Here is a 5,449-nt window from a genome sequence, read left to right as displayed (position 1 = left end):
GAGTGTGGGTATGTAAGAAGAGTGAGGTTGGTTACACGTGCCTCCAAAGGCTGAAGAAAGACCGATGTGCAGAAATTACAGTTGGGCAGCTTTCAGCTTAATTTCCTACAAAGAGGTTTATGCTGATGGAGACCATTGTGTTTACCCGGACACATGTCGATTCAGGCTTTTACTCAAACCCTAGTCTAACTCTGCTCGGTGTGCTCACTTGTGAGGAAAGGGTTTTGTGTGTACAAGGCAATGCCATTGGCCTGTATACCATCTTTCCTACTGGAGAACTGTTAACTTTTTCTTTTTTGTGGGGGTGGGGGATTTCATTTTATTTCATATTTTTAAAAACTGAGGTGTAATTGACATTAGTTTTAGGTGTACAACACAGTGATTCAATTGTATATATTGTGAAATGATCACAGTATGCTACTCACTTTTGCATTGATGACAGGCAAATGGCTCTTCATGAGAATTTTGCCTGACTTTAGGCATATGAACTCTGGAGGATAGGGAAGCTTGTAAAGTCATATTCCTTCTAGACCAGGCAAGTTACAAAAGTGTAAAGTGAGCCAGGTGTGAAACAGAAAGGCTAGGATAAAGCCTGCCGTAAACCAGAGAATATATGCCCTGTAGAAAAGCAGCAGCTCTTCTTCCAGCGGAGAGTTGTTCTGCAGGAGTGCTAGATTTTTTTAAGAGAAGCCAGAAATCCCAAGTGGATGTGTGTGTGTGTGTGTGTGTGTGTGAATATTAAAGTGTTAGCCAATCAGAACACCTCTTCAAGCCATATTCAACCAGTTGGCCAGTCATCTTCCACTACAGGGGACAGCCTTCAGAACACTTGAGAATCTGGCATACACCCAGGCTCCAAATGAGCATAAAACAAGGAACAAGCTGATAGCTACGAATCTCAAGAGTCTGGAAAAGTTCCATCTTGTGTTATGACTTACATTTTCTGTAATGGCTACTCTTGAGTGGGGATTGTCCCACCACCTTTGGGATAGTGTACAATTTAACTTCCCAGGACTGTCAGAGAACTGAATGAAAATATATCACATGACCCACCCCCCCATCACCAAGACACGTTCTGCAACAATGTAGAACTGGTGAGACTGGTTATTGTTCCTCCCCCTCCCCCCTCACACCAGTTTTTCACTGTGTGTCTCCAGTCTGCCTTCATGGCTCAGCTCGCTAACTGGGCTGCTGCTTGAGTCCATCTTCTTACAGGTAGACCAGTAGTTCTCAGCTGCATGTTGGCATCATCCAATATGATAGGCAAAATAATGGTCCCCAAAGATGTCCACATCCCAATCCCAGCAACCTGTGAATATGTTACATTACATGGCAGAGGGGAATTAAGGTAGCAGAAGGAGTTGAGGTTGCTAACCAGCTGACTCTGATATGGAGATTATCCTATTGTATCCAGGTGGGCCCAACATAATCACAAGAGTCTTTAAATGTGGGAGAGAGAGGCAGAACAGCCAGTGTCAGAGTGATGTGATGTGAGAAAGGTTCGACTGGCTTTGAAGATGGAAGGAACTCAGGCAGCCTCTAAAAGCTGTAAAGGTAAGAAAACCGTTTCTCCAATAGAGCCTCCAGTAAGGAATGCAAATCAGCCAATAACTTAATTTTAGCCTAGTAAAATTTCTGATTTCTGCACTATAGACATATATAATCAGTTTGTGTTTTTTGAGCCACTAGGTTTGTGGTAAATTGTTACAGCACCAATAGAAAACTAATATACAGGGGAAAGGTGTGTGATAAGAACTTTTAAAATCTCGTTTGGCAACTTTCAAATATGCAATACAGTATTATTAACTATGGTCACCATGTTGTACATTATATCCCCATGAGCTGCTTTTTTTTTTTTTTTGGTTGCATTGGGTCTTCATTGCTGTGCGCAGGCTTTCTGTAGTTGCCGCGAGCGGGAGCTATGCTTCGTTTTGGTGCGCGGGTTTCTCATTGCGGTGACTTCTGTTGTTGCGGACTTCTCTTGTTACGGGCTCTAGGAATGTGGGCTTCAGTAGTCATGGCTCGTGGGCTCTAGAGCGCAGGCTCAGTGGTTGTGGCTCACAGGCTTAGGTGCTCCGCGGCATGTGGGATCTCCCCGGACCAGGCTTGAACACATGTCCCCTCACTGGCAGGCGGATTCTTAACCACTACACCACAAGCAAAGTCCCAAAACCTGCTTATTTTTTAACTGGAAGTTTATATCTTTTGACCCCCATTTTACTATCACTGCCACCAACCCCCCTCTTCCCCCGTCCCTCTGCCTTTGGCATCCACCAGTCTGCTCTCTGTTATCTATGAGTTAGGTTTTCCCTTTTTTAGATTGCACATATAAGTGAGATTATATGGTGTTTATCTTTCTTTGCCTGACTTTTAGCTTAGCGTAATGCCCTCAAGTTCCATCCTTGTTGCAAATGGCACTACTTCATTCTTTTTTTTTAATGTCTGAATGATATTCCATTGTGTGTGTGTGTGTGTGTGTATGTATGTATCTCACATCTTCTTTATCCATTCATTCATTGATGAACACTTAGGTCGTTTCCATATGTTATTATAAATAACGCTGCAGTGGACATGGTGGTGCATATATTTTTGAGTTAGTGTTTTCATTTTCTTCAGATAAGTACCCAGGAGTGGAATTGCTGAATTGTATGGTAGTTCTATTTTAATTTTTTTTGAGAAAGCTCCATACTGTTTTCCATAGTGGCTGCACCAATTCACATTCCCACCAACAGTGCACTACTTGGGAAATTTTAAAAAATACTTGAGCCTGGAAATTCCCTGGCAGTCCAGTGGTTAGGACTCGGTGCTTTCACTGCCATGGCCCAGGTTCAATCCCCAGTCAGGAAACTAAGATCCTGCAAGCTGCGTGTTGTGGCCAAACAAAACAAAACAAAACAAAAAAACAAAAAATCTTAGGCCTGGGCCTAAGTTAAATCAGAGATCCTGATTTAATTGGTCTGGGATTCAGCCTATGCCTCAGAATTTTAAAAAGCTTTCTAGGTGATAATGTTGTGCAGCCAAAGTTGAGGCCCACTGAGGGAGAGGTTCTATGGTAGCTGTGTTATTGTAACTGAAAGTGGGGTCTGGCTGCTCACTGTTCAAAAGCCAGTAAAGAGGCAAGGTTGGTGGAAAGGAAAGTTCGGCAACTGGGGGGCGGGGAGGGTGGACACCTGTCCAAAGGCCGACTCTCCCCCACTGGCAATCAGTGGGCAAGGGCTTTTATAGACGGATGGAGGGAGCTATATGTAGACACAGCACAGTCAGCTCTGACAGTCATCTTGAAATTGGTCATCGGTAGTCTGGCCAGTGTCGTCTTGATTGTTTTAGGTACAGTTAATCTTCAGTTCCAGGGTTGGTTTGTTCCCATTTCCTTGAGGCCAATTCTCAGAATTGTGGCAGCTTATGTCTTGGCTAAAGTACGGTCATCATGTAGTTAACTTCTTCCACCTAATGGGGGTTTCAGTATCTGCAAGACAGCTCGCAGGATACGGCTCAGAATATTATCTATAGCCCTTGAGGAGGAGCTAAAGGTCCTTGACTTTACTTAATGACTAAACTATTATTATTTGGTCTCTTTTGACTGTTTTCCTTTGTTTCTGCATTTTCTCACTTCTCTGATTGAACTTATTCTTTGGCTAAAGTTTTTCCACAGACAAAAGGCAGGCGAAGGACATGGTTTGTGTGTGGGGGGAACCATAGGGTCCTGCTCCATTTCATTATGAGATGGGGCGGAAGGATCTGTTATTCCCATCAGTGAATATCAGTTTAGTTCTGAGATGCAAGCAACAGTCACTTGATAATTGGAATATGCTCTCCCACCTTGTCTAGGAAAAACACTGTTTGCCTTTACTCACAGAATACTCTGATATCAGATGTGTGGGTTCTTTTTCCTCCACACTGAGCAATTCTCCACCTCTCTCTGGTACCAACTAGGGGTCATACAATTGAATTCAGATCTGACACTCTCTTCCTGGGGTTAGTGCAGACCACACAAGACTGCCCCCCAACCCCACTTCAGACGCCAGTCTCCCCACTGCAAGTCCAGGTTGTTGCCCGTGCTTCTGACCAACTGGCTGTAAATCCAAGGTTCCCATGACCCTCTCCTCGGGTTTGATAATTTGTCAGAGTGGCTCACAGAACTCGGGAGAACAGTTTACTTAGATTACCGGTTTATTATAAAAGGATACAACTCAGGACAGCCAGATAGAAGAAGTACATGGCAAGCTATGTGGGAAGGGGTGTGGAGCTTCCATGTCTTCTCTGGGCGTGCCACCCTCCTTGTACCTCCATGTGTTCACCCACCCGAAAGCTCTCAAAACCCTGTGCTCGTGGGAGCTTTATGGAGGCTTTATCATGTAGACATGATTGATTATTAACTCAATGTCCAGCCCTTCTCCCTTCCCCAGAGAATGGGGGTGGGTGGTGGGGATGAAAGTGCCTAGATTCTTATCATGGCTTTGTGAGCGACCCAGGTTCTTGGACTCTGTAATCAATAGAAATTGATAAGAGGCCAGATGAGGAATTCAGGCAAGGCTTTATTGGGACTAGGGCTGCGGCATGAGGGAGCCAGAACAAGTAACAGGTGCCCTTGCTCACTCCCCGTGGCGGGACGCTGCGGCAAGTCGCTACCTTAAAGGGGGTGAGGTTGGGGCAGATCCGTGGGTGGGGCCAGAGGGGCGGCTTAGGTGGTCTGCCCATCTCCTTGGTGGTGCTATGTGCAGGCATCATGTGCAGTACCTTGCTTTTGCTCCTGGCACCTCAGAAGTGGCAGCTGGATTTTGGTCCTTTTGCATCTTGTTAATAATTTGCCCCAACTGCTCATGCAGGCAGTTATTTTTAGTCCCTTACAGTTTCATTGTAGTCTGTTGCTTGAGGAGATATTTGTCCAGGTGCAAGCACTGCAGTTAAGGGTCCCAGGCCTCAGCCTGTCTCAGCTTGGTCTTTCTGAGGGCCAGCTTTCATCCAGGAGCCTACCAAGAGTGACCACTTAGAACAAAAGATGTTTTGCAGGAGTTTTAGGAGCTCTATGTCAGGAACTGGGGTTAGAGACCTATACATACATAATTATTTCGCACACCTATGCGCTGCTGCACACGCCAGCCCCCTGCCCTTTGAGTGGATGGCAGCAGGGTGGGGAGGTCGGCTTGTGGTATGGGGTGATCTCCTCTGTGGAGCACCGTGGACACACTCGCGCCATAACTGGGCCCTGGTGTGCATCCTAAGGACTGCTCAGTGAAGGCCAAATACTTCAGAGTAAATCACAGGTAATCCACTTTCCCTCTTGTGGGTTGGCTTGCCATTTCATTTCTACAAATTTGTCAGTAAGTAATGGTCAATAAGAAGCAGAATTCCTTGTTTTTTTAAAAAATATTCAACAGGCATTTTTTTGAGAGTGTGTTATGTGCCAGACACCATGCTTGTGTTGAAGATAGATGCAGGAAAGAGAGAC

Source organism: Lipotes vexillifer, unplaced genomic scaffold, assembly GCF_000442215.2.
Source record: "Lipotes vexillifer unplaced genomic scaffold, Lipotes_vexillifer_v1.1 scaffold685, whole genome shotgun sequence".
Taxonomy (NCBI): Eukaryota; Metazoa; Chordata; class Mammalia; order Artiodactyla; family Lipotidae; genus Lipotes; species Lipotes vexillifer.
The sequence above is the reverse complement of the archived record's forward strand: the minus strand, read 5'-3'. Positions refer to the sequence as shown.